The 11,305-nt window shown below is 39.7% G+C and overlaps 1 long non-coding RNA gene across 1 annotated transcript; it reads right to left on the bottom strand.

Moving 5' to 3' along the window:
- LOC110267533 lies at window positions 7,934–8,415 on the bottom strand. The gene is made up of 3 exons (XR_002355266.1): window positions 8,217–8,415; window positions 8,077–8,133; window positions 7,934–7,991 (listed from the first exon to the last, which is right to left on the bottom strand). It is a non-coding gene; the product is annotated as an uncharacterized LOC110267533 (long non-coding RNA).

Here is an 11,305-nt window from a genome sequence, read left to right as displayed (position 1 = left end):
GAAAAAGGTGATCCTCGAGGTCCCTTTTAAGCTCAAAAAGAGTGAATATCCGAAGATCCGACATGAGATTCGAAGAAGAGGTTCGGAAATTCTCACCAACCCCATTCAACAAGTCGGGATCTTAATGGTTCAAGAGTTCTATGCTAATGTATGGATCACTAGAAACCATGACCATGGTGTGAACCCGAACCCAAAAAATTGGCTCACAATGGTTCGGAGGAACTACTTGGATTTTAGTCCAGAAAATGTGAGGTTAGCATTCAACTTGCCAATGATGCAAGGAGATCCTCACCCTTTCACTAGAAGGGTCAAGTTTGATCAAAGGTTGGACCAAGTCCTCTTGGACATTTGTGTGGAAGGCGCTCAATGGAAGAGAGATACAAGAGGCAAGCCGGTTCAACTAAGAAGGCTTGACCTCAAGCCCGTGGCTAGTGGATGGTTGGAGTTTATCCAACGCTCTATAATTTCTACTAGCAACCGGTCTGAAGTTGATGTAGACCGGGCCATCATGATCCATAGTATCATGAATAGAGAGGAAGTAGAAGTTCATGAGATCATATCCCTAGAACTCTACAAGGTGGCGGACAAGTCTTCTACTTTGGCAAGGTTAGCCTTCCCTTATCTCATTTGTCACCTATACAATTCAGCTGGAGTTGTCATAGAGGAAGATATCCTCATTGAAGAGGACAAGCCCATCACTAAGAAGAGGACGGAGCAAACAAGAGAGCCCACTCATGGACCTCAACAAGAGCATGAGGAAATTCCTCATCATGAAATCCCTGAGATGCCTCAAGGGATGCACTTTCCTCCACAAAACTATTGGGAGCAAATCAACACCTCCCTAGGAGAATTAAGTTCCAACATGGGACAACTAAGGGTAGAGCACCAAGAGCACTCCATCCTCCTCCATGAAATTAGAGAAGACCAAAGAGCCATGAGGGAGGAGCAACAAAGGCAAGGAAGAGATATTGAGGAGCTCAAGCACTCCATAAGATCTTCAAGAGGAAGAACTAGCCGATATCACTAAGGTGGACCCGTTCTTTAATTTCCTTGTTCTTTATTTTTCTGTTTTTCAAAAATGTTGCTTTATGTCTTATCTATGTTTGTGTCTTTATTACATGATCATTAGTGTCTAGTGTCTATGTCTTAAAGCTATGAATGTCCTATGAATCCATCACCTTTTTTAAATGAAAATTATTTTAATTGCAAAAGAATAAGAAGTACATGGTTTCGAATTCTATCATGAAATTAGTTTAATTATTTTGATGTGGTGGCAATACTTTTTGTTTTCTGAATGAATGCATGAACAGTGCATATTTTTGAATTTGTTGTTTATGAATGTTAAAATTGTTGGCTCTTGAAAGAATAATGAAAAAGGAGAAATATTATTTGATAATCTGAAAAATCATAAAATTGATTCTTGAAGCAAGAAAAAGCAGTGAATAACAAAAGCTTGCAGAAAAAAATGGCGAAAAAAAAAAGAGAAAGAAAAAGAAAAAGCAAGCAGAAAAAGCCAATAGCCCTTTAAACCAAAAGGCATGGGTAGAATAAAAAGAATCCAAGGCTTTGAGCATTAATGGATAGGAGGGCCCAAAGGAATAAAATCCTGGCCTAAGCGGCTAAACCAAGCTGTCCCTAACCATGTGCTTGTGGCGTGAAGGTGTCAAGTGAAAGCTTGAGACTGAGCGGTTAAAATCGTGGTCCAAAGAAAAAAAAGTGTGCTTAAGAGCTCTGGACACCTCTAACTGGGGACTCTATCAAAGCTGAGTCACAATCTGAAAAGGTTCACCCAGTTATGTGTCTGTGGCATTTATGTATCCGGTGATAATACTGGAAAATAATGAACTAGGAGAATCAATAACACTATCTGAATTCTGAGTTCCTATAGATGCCAATCATTCTAAACTTCAAAGGATAAAGTGAGATGCCAAAACTGTTCAAAAGCAAAAAGGCTACAAGTCCCGCTCATCTAATTGAAGCTAATCTTCATTGATAAGTTTGGAATTCATTGTATATTCTCTTCTTTTTATCCTATTTTGTTTTCAGTTGCTTGGAGAGAAGCAACAATTTAAGTTTGGTGTTGTGATGAGCGGATAATTTATACCCTTTTTGGCATTATTTTTACATAGTTTTTAGCATATTTTAATTACTTTTTATTATATTTTTATTAGTTTTTATTCAAAAATCACATTTCTGGACTTTACTATGAGTTTGTGTGTTTTTCTATGATTTCAGGAATTTTCTAGCTGAAATTGAGGGACTTGAGCAAAAATCTGATTCAGAGGCTAAAAAAGGACTGCAGATGTTGTTGGATTCTGACCTCCCTTCACTTGAAGTAGATTTTCTGGAGAAGAAAAAGCCCAATTGGTGCGCTCTCAATTGCGTTGGAAAGTAGACATCCTGGGCTTTCCAGCAATATATAATAGTCTATACTTTGCCCGCGATTTGATGGCCCAAACTGGCGTTCAAAGTCAGCCTAAAATATCTTGGCGTAAAACGCCCAAACTAGCACCAGAATTGGAGTTAAACGCCCAAACTGGCACCAAAGCTGGCATTTAACTCTAAGAACAGCCTAAGAACGAAAAAGCTTCAATGCTCAGCCCAAGCACACACCAAGTGGGCCCCGGAAGTGGATTTTTGCACTATCTGCACTTAGTTACTCATTTTCTGTAAACCTAGGTTACTAGTTTAGTATAAAAACTACTTTTAGAGATTTATTTTAGAGTCTTTGATCTTTGAACCATCTTTTGATCTTTGGAATGTTTAGTCCTTAGACAATGGAGGCTGGCCTCACGGCCATGCCTAGACCTTTCACTTATGTATTTTCTACGGTGGAGTTTCTACACCCCATAGATTAAGGTGTGGAGCTCTGTTGTTCTTCATGAATTAATGCAATTACTACTATTTTTCTATCCAATTCACGCCTACTTCTTCTCCAAGATATACTCCCGTACTTAATTCAGTTAAGTCAAAATAAAGGGGTGACCCGTGACAATCACCCAATCTTCGTTACTCGCTTAGCCAAAGTCGCGTGCCTGACAACCACAAAGCGATCTACATGATGTTCAACGTAGTCATTGGACGATAGCTGGAGTATATTCTCTTGGGTTTCTAATCTAAGATTAGAACCTTCATGGTATAAGCTAGAATAAAGGCAGTATTCCTGGGATCCGGAAAGTCTAAACCTTGTCCGTGGTATTCCGAGTAGGATATAGGAAGGGATGACTGTGACGAGCTTCAAACCTGCGAATGTGGGGCACAAGTGACAGTGTGCAAAAGGACAATGGTCCTATTCCAACGCTAGCGGGAACCGACAGTGTGCAAAAGGACAATGTGGGGCACAAGTGACAGTGTGCAAAAGGACAAGAGCTCTACCTATTCCAGTCGTAGGTGTCACTCTTAAGAAGATATGGTCATCTTCGTTAAATTCTAAGGGCCTACGCCTATTATCTGCATAGCTCTTTTGTCAACTTTGGGCAGTTTGAATCTTCTCTCGAATGTGCTTAATCCGTTCGGTAGTTTCTTGTACCAAGTCTGGCCCCAAAATCCTGCCTTCCTCCTTGTCATACCAGCATAATGGTGATTAACACTTTCTTCCATAGAGGGCCTCGATCTTTAAAGGATCTACAGTTATTCCATCTCGTGTGATCACATGTCCCAAGAATGCCACTTCTGTCGCCTAAAACTCACATTTCGACAACTTCGCATATAGCTTCCGTGCTCTTAATATTTGCAACACAATCCTCAAATGCTCTCCATGTTCTTCTTCTGTCTTGGAATAGATGAGGATATCATCTATAAAGACTACCACAAACTGATCTAGATACGGACGAAAAATGCGATTCATATAATCCATGAATACAGCAGGAGCATTAGTCAGTCCAAAGGACATAACCGTATACTCATAGTGACCGTACCTAGTTCGAAAGGCAGTCTTAGGTATATCTGATTCCTTCACCCGGATTTGATGGTAACCTGACCGCAAATCAATCTTCGAGAATACTGTTGCACCTCTCAGCTAGTCCATCAGATCATCTATCATTGGGAGTGGATGCTTGTTCTTGATTGTGATCTTGTTCAATTGCCGATAATCCACACATAACCTCATTCCACCATCCTTCTTCTTTACTAGTAACACTGGAGCTCCCCATGGTGATACACTTGGACGAATAAACTTCTTCCCCAGCAATTCATTCAACTGCTTCTTTAACTCTGCTAATTCCAATGGTGACATCCGATACGGTGCTATAGAAATTGGTCTGGCTCCAGGAACCAGATCAATACTAAACTCTATCTCTCTCTGAGGTGGCCAGGCTGACCACAAGAAAAACAGATAACGCCTGTAAGCTGACAAGGTCTACCTCCATGCTCCTTTCCGCACTGCCTACATACTGGTCGCATCTGCGCCTGCTGAGGTCGCTTACCCATATCTTGTCTCATTCTTCCTCCATTCCCTCCTGTAGGACGTGCATGAACATTTCTATTCTGATTGTACCTTCGTGAAGGCATTGTTCCCTGCTTAAAATTCCTTCCCTGAGGAGCTGTATACCGATTATAATTCTGAAAAGAAGATCCTGGGCGATTCATCCAAGCTGCAGCTATCTTCTTAGCACAGTCCTCTACTAGCTGACTCTTATTAACCAACTCCGCAAAATTCCGTATTTCCAATGGAACCACTGAGTTCAACAAATCTTCACGGAGTCCCCCTTCAAATTTCAAACATTTCCACTCTTTGAAATCTGCTGGATTCCCTTGACAAACCTTGGAAAAACGACATAAATCTTCAAACTTCCTTGTATACTCAGCAACAGACATACTTCCCTGTTTCAACTGCATCAACTCCATCTCCTTTGCCTCACGAGTAGCTCTAAGAAAGTACTTCTTATAGAACTCTTCTTTGAAAACATCCCACAAAATATTACCCTCATCTTGCTGCAGTAAACATTGAATGCTCTGCCACCAGTGCTGAGCATCCCCTTCCAACATATAAGTAGCAAATTCTACATACTGTTCTTCCGGGACATGCTGTGCCCTCAAGGACCTTTCTATGCCTCGGAACCAATTATCAGCTTCAGTTGCTACAGTCGTACCCTTGAACTTCGGTGGATTAACTTTCAAGAAAGCAGCTAATGTCATAGGCCTATCATGATTCATGTTATCTCCATCACCGTTCCCACCATTCTCACCATTACGGTCATTGTTACGCTCTCAATTACGTTCCCCCAGACGGTTAACTGCTCGGGTAGTAGCAGTTGCCGTTTCACGCACAGCCTCAGCCATAGCGTGAATCGCAGCAAACAGATTATCATTGTTTCGTGGCGGATTATTAACAGTAGACCCTTCCCGATTGCTACGTCTCCGTGGAGGCATCCTGATTCTGTTCATACCGAACAATCAATACCAAGGTGATTAGATAACAGAATATGGAACAATACACTATAATATACATCATGTTACAGAAGTGGTTCAGTTATATAAGCATAGAGCTATGGTACAGCACCCCTAAGTCAGTGACTCATATAGTATATACATATATGTACATAAGACGCCCCAGGGCCTGGCCTAACCAAAAGCCCCTAAGCTGGCACCCAGGCTAGCCTAACTCTATGATATGCCTATTCCCTCTAATCATGCTAACAAAAGTGAGGGAGACACTCTAATGTACTGAAGTTAGACTAGGCGTCTCAAAAAGTCTGCTCAATCCTGGTCTAGAGTACCTCACGGAAAATCACCGGGCGAATGGTGATGCTCGCCTGCTGGCGCCTCGCCTAGCTCATCGTCATCGCTGTCAGAGGAGATAACTATGAAGTTAGGATCTTCCTCTGGATCTTCTTCTTCCTCGTCCTCTTCTTCTGCTGGAGTGATAGCAGAGGAACCACTGCTGGCCACAGGAACCATAAAAGGATAGCTACCAAACAAAATACAGTCTGGAGAAGGAAGTGGCGCCTCCATGATCTGATCATACTCATGTCCCTGCTGCTCATCAAAGACAAGAGGCTCGATCGGCTCAGGTAAAGGATCAAGCTCGGGTGGCAACACAGGAACACCCCACTCATCAAGGACAAAAGGTGCAGGAGGTGCCTCATGGATAAGCTGGGCAGGTATAGGCTCATCATGTAGAGAAGGTTCAGGTGGAGGAGGATAGTCAGGTGGAGGTGGCATCTGCTCCTCAGGATGAGGTATCCCAGGTCCGCCGGGGTGTAACCAAGATAAAGGAAAGTCATAGGGTGCATCAAGATTAAAGTATGCTGTCCTAATAGGGTACTGGAAAGGTCTACTACGAACTACATAATTACGGATACGAGGTACCACATAGTAGATGTAATACTCGCCACGCACCGGGTCCTCGTGGATGTATGGTGGATCAATCTCGTAGAATAGGACTCCCGTGTCCATCTGTAGAGGTGTAAGGGGTAAGAACTGGGGAGTTCTTAGTAAGGCTGGGGTTTACAGTTAAGTTCGTTTATAATGTCCGTGGTCATAGAAGTATAAATAAATATAGAGTAATATGTACATAACAGCAACATAAACTAACACATGAACAAGAGAGAAAATAAGAAGTAAATGCACATTCACACATTAATATGCAATCACACAGTTATGCTCAAACAAACAAGGAATAGAACAAGAACACAAGGAGATTAGCAATAAATAATGCACAAACAAGTATGATGCATGTCTGTCCCTACTGCAGGTAATGAGCTCATTTGTCGGTTTCGACCCGCACCCGACGCAATCCGACCCTCCAAGTCAGATAAGGCCTTCCCAGAACTTAATCCCAGATTAAGTACCGCATACTCTCTACCAAGTGCTCTCGACTTGCAGGGCTGGTATTTGCTCAGGTCTCAACATACCACAGGTGTGCGAGTCAGGCCTCTACCAAGCATTCAGCTTGCAGGGCTGGTACTACTCTACCGTAGCCTGTCTGGGAAGCAACATCACAATACGGGCGTCCCCGCACAACATTCACAAGCATTGCCCGAAGGCTCATAATTCACATATAACCATACTTTCCATCATTTAGCAATCATCATAAATCAAGCATTACAACATCACAGAAAGCTCATTTTACAATTCTCTGGTTACTCTATAAGGTCAGGTACATAGCTATATCACTTTTAACTCCTTTTCTTTTTAACTTAAACACAGGTTTTAAAATCTTGTTTCTTTACCTCATATACCTCTATATCTTCTCTTATACCTCTTCTTAGGTGTTTAGTAAAGGAAATTAGAGAATTCTGGACTCAAATATGCCTTCCTGAGGCTTTCAGGGAAAACTGTCTTTTTATCAATATTTTATTATTATTAATAAAATAATATTATTATTAAAGTAATATTATTAATAAAATAATATATTAATATTTTATTATTAAAATAATAATATTTTATTTAACTTTCAAAAATTGCATTTTGACCCCGGACTTCTTAGAAATTACACTTTGACCCCTATAACTTTTAATATTTGCACTTTAGCCCCTCAACTTATGATTAATTAATTTTCAACCCCAAACTTTTTAATAATTGCATTTTGACCCCAAAACTCCTTGAATACACGTTTTCATGTTCTTCCAAAAACCAAAAACATTTTTTTTCAAAAGTTCATCAGATTTCTGCTTGATTTTCAGCTAGTTTTTCAATCTTTTCGGAAACCGATTTGAACCTGATTTTTATCAAACCAAAGAGAAACTTTTCAGCCATCAAATACACATCAAATAAGCATCAAAAATCATGATTTTCATGGCTGGAATGTCACGTTTTCCAGCAGCACCAACACCCACTTCAAAACCATCATAAACATGATTTTCAAGCATTAAACAACAAGTTTCCATGATCAAACCCTCACACATACACCCAAAATCAAATCTCAAGCAACAAGATCTGGTTTAACACTTCAAGAACATAGCCAATCATTGATTAATTTACCAAACCTTACCTCCTTTGCTGCTGTCCGAGATTGCACCAAAAACAAGCTTCCAGAAGCACTTTTACGCCTATTTTAACATCAAAAACAACTTTAGAATCTTATGAAACATGAAGGCTGAAGATTCATGATGATGAAAAGAAGGTTTTCCTCACCTTAAGGTAACTAGAAATCACGTTTTCTTGGAGCTTTTGGTGATTGAATAAGAGATCCTAAGAAAGAACATGAAGAAAACATCATTAACTTAAGGAACCACCATGGCCGAATCTTCAAGGAGGAGGAGCAGCCTTCATACCTTGATTTACTCCATGAAAAGTGACATAGAAATGAAGAGGAGGAAGAGGTGAACACTTTGGTAAGATTAGATTTTTGATAGGGGTTTCGGTTTGAGAAAGAACGGAGAAAGTAGCTCAGGTGTTCATGGAAACTTCATGGTTTTCTTTCATGGTGTTCTAACCTTTTCCAAGAACAAAAATGATAGCCAAGCTGTCCAAGGGAGGCCGTGGCTTTTGGATGATGATTATCCAAAAGTTACTTGTCAAAATATCTCAGAAAAGGATAATTACTAAAGCTAGATGTATTAGAACTTAAGTAACTACACTACTAATGGATAAACATTAAGTTACTTAGTGTAAATGACACTAGTAACTGAATAATCATAAGAATAAAAGATATATGATGAAGCATTAGCAGTGCTAAGTTCATCTAAGAATGCCGGTATTATCTGTTACCGGTAGATTTCAAGCTCAGTTATCATATTACTAAACATAGATCAACATTAATCACAGTAGAGAAGATAATAATATAATATTCTGAATAAAATAATAATATATAAATATTATATTAATATAATTTTTCTCTCGAAATTCGTGACCGGCTCGTCACATAGAGTCTAACCACGGAAATCATAATTTTGAAATTCGGGCCCGAGGTGGCTCAAAAACGCAACTCTTCGCGACGTGCCTACTTAGATTAGGAAAGGTGTCCTGTGCAATCAAGCTGCTGACTCAGCAGCTTGATGACGTAGCACCTGTGCAGTGGAGGTGCTTATATGCATAGAAATTCCTAAAAATTCTGTAAAAATTCCGTTTGATCCCGAAAAAGCGCCGTTTCTTCGGGGCTAGGCCGTTACAGCGGTGATAGCACAGATGGATTTGTTTTCATCTGAGAGGATCATACAGCTTGCCATGGAAGGAGGTAACGCATGGTTGGAAGAAGGCAATAAGAAAGCAGAGGTTCTGAAGCAACAAAGCATCTCTAGACGCTTATCTGAAATTCCTACCTATGAATTACATAAGTATTTCTATCCTATTTTATATTTTATTTATCTTTTAATTATCAAAACCTTATAACCATTTGAATCCGCCTGACTGAGATTTACAAGGATGACCATAGCTTGCTTCAAGCCGACAATCTCCGTGGGATCGACCCTTACTCACGTAAGGTTTATTACTTGGACGACCCAGTGCACTTGCTGGTTAGTTGTGCGGAGTTATGAAAAAGAGTTGAGATTACGATCGTGCGTACCAAGTTGTTGGCGCAGTTGAGATCACAATTTCGTGCACCAGGAGAAAAAAAGCAACAATGAACAATCAATTGAGAAGAACAGAAGCTGTAAAATTAAAACAATAGAATGGTATCAACATGCTCTTCTGATCACTCAAACCACTCAACGTTGTTTCTCAACTCCACACTCATCACACAATGGTATCAATATTTTAATGAAAATAACTAGCGTGCGTGCGTGTTTTTCTTTTAATCAATTTTTTGAAAAAAAAAAAACTGAATTCTATAATCTTTTTGGAACAAGGATCAAAGCATCATGGAAAGAAAGAAAACCAATGGAATCAACTACAATTAGTTTCGAATTCAAAACATAAAATTGAAGTTTTTTTGTTAGCAATTTTTAGTGTTTTTATGAGACTATAGTTTCTCATAGTAGATTGAGCAGATTCTTGGTGATAAGATATAGATATAGCTAAGAAGATCAAAAGATACAGAAGAAAGAAAAAGTGAAAAGCTGGTGTGCGTGTAAAACCTTATTTCCAATTCTTTGTATAGGGAATCCTTATCCCCAATTTGTATTATCTTTTCATCTTAATGAAATTATCTCTTTTTTCCAATCCAAAAAGAAAACAAAAAATGCAAGACCTAGAAAGCTTCATCTTATCCAAGTTCATAACAATACATCTTAGCCACTCTTTTGAATCACAAGAAGGCCATGATCAGGTACTATGTCATCATATTTGTTCTTACATCTCCATATAATTTATAAATAACCAATGTCTTGTACTTTACAGGATAAAGTTATCAGTAAACAAAAGATTTAAATTAGTGCGTGCAAAGTTCCTCACTTTCTCCTGTGCAGGAGAGATGCAAACCAAAGAAACACATTCTTGGATACTTTAAAAAATAGGAACAAGATGCAAGAGAGATCAAACCAAAGAAAGTCATCCCTCTAATAATGATAACGACCCTTTTTTTATTTATCTACTCTACTATCACTTTCAATGCAAAGCACCCATTAAATAAAAAAAGGGGTATATTCAAATTCCAATCATTGAAGAGAAGCAATTAACCCCAATTAAAGACAATATAGACAATTTTTTTTGCAAAATTCTAACCAGGAATGAAAACAGTAAGAAAAGATCAGAGTGTCAGGACTAACCAGTGACAGGGGAGAGGTCGCGATGGCAACTGCCCTACTCGACAGGGGAGAGTATGAGTTTCAGGAATTGTAGATGACAGGAAAAGCTCAAAAAATTGGGGGTTTCTGCAAAATTGGAGAATTTGATTAATGGTTGTAACAGGACAAGGGGAATGGACAAATTGAATTGTGATCAAATCCTCACCGGGGTGGGTTCTTCTGCTGATGAATCGGGGATCTGCGCTTGCTCGTTTGGCGCACTACCAAAAAGATAAGACGCGTGTTTCTGAACAATTGGAGGGAATCAAATGCTGGAAATACGAAACCGGGGGAATTAAAACAATGAATTGAAACCTACTTAGCTGCGTTTCTTGAGGTAGTCGCCAGGTATTGTTGCGAAACGAAGGGTGGGCGTGTTTCGCGCCTTTGCTCCTGCTTCTCTTCGCGCCAAAAAGACTTGCCAAATCGAGGGGCTTGAAGATATATACCCCGAATGAGCAGCGATTTTCACTGCCGGGCCGCTATCCAGGGGTGTTTTGCGGCTTCTGCCAGACCGCCACTCACCTGTGCCGCTATCCTTCGAATGATTGGCGGTTATGGCCAATGCCACTATTTAGTCGCAGCTATCCTCCGCCTCTGCCGTAGTGATATTCTGTTAAATTGTTTTAATTGGTGTTTTAATTTTATAATATAGATTATAATATTCTATTATATAATATGTTTAGGAACTAAAATAT

This window comes from Arachis ipaensis, chromosome B10, assembly GCF_000816755.2.
Source record: "Arachis ipaensis cultivar K30076 chromosome B10, Araip1.1, whole genome shotgun sequence".
NCBI lineage: Eukaryota > Viridiplantae > Streptophyta > Magnoliopsida > Fabales > Fabaceae > Arachis > Arachis ipaensis.
The sequence above is the reverse complement of the archived record's forward strand: the minus strand, read 5'-3'. Positions and strand labels throughout refer to the sequence as shown.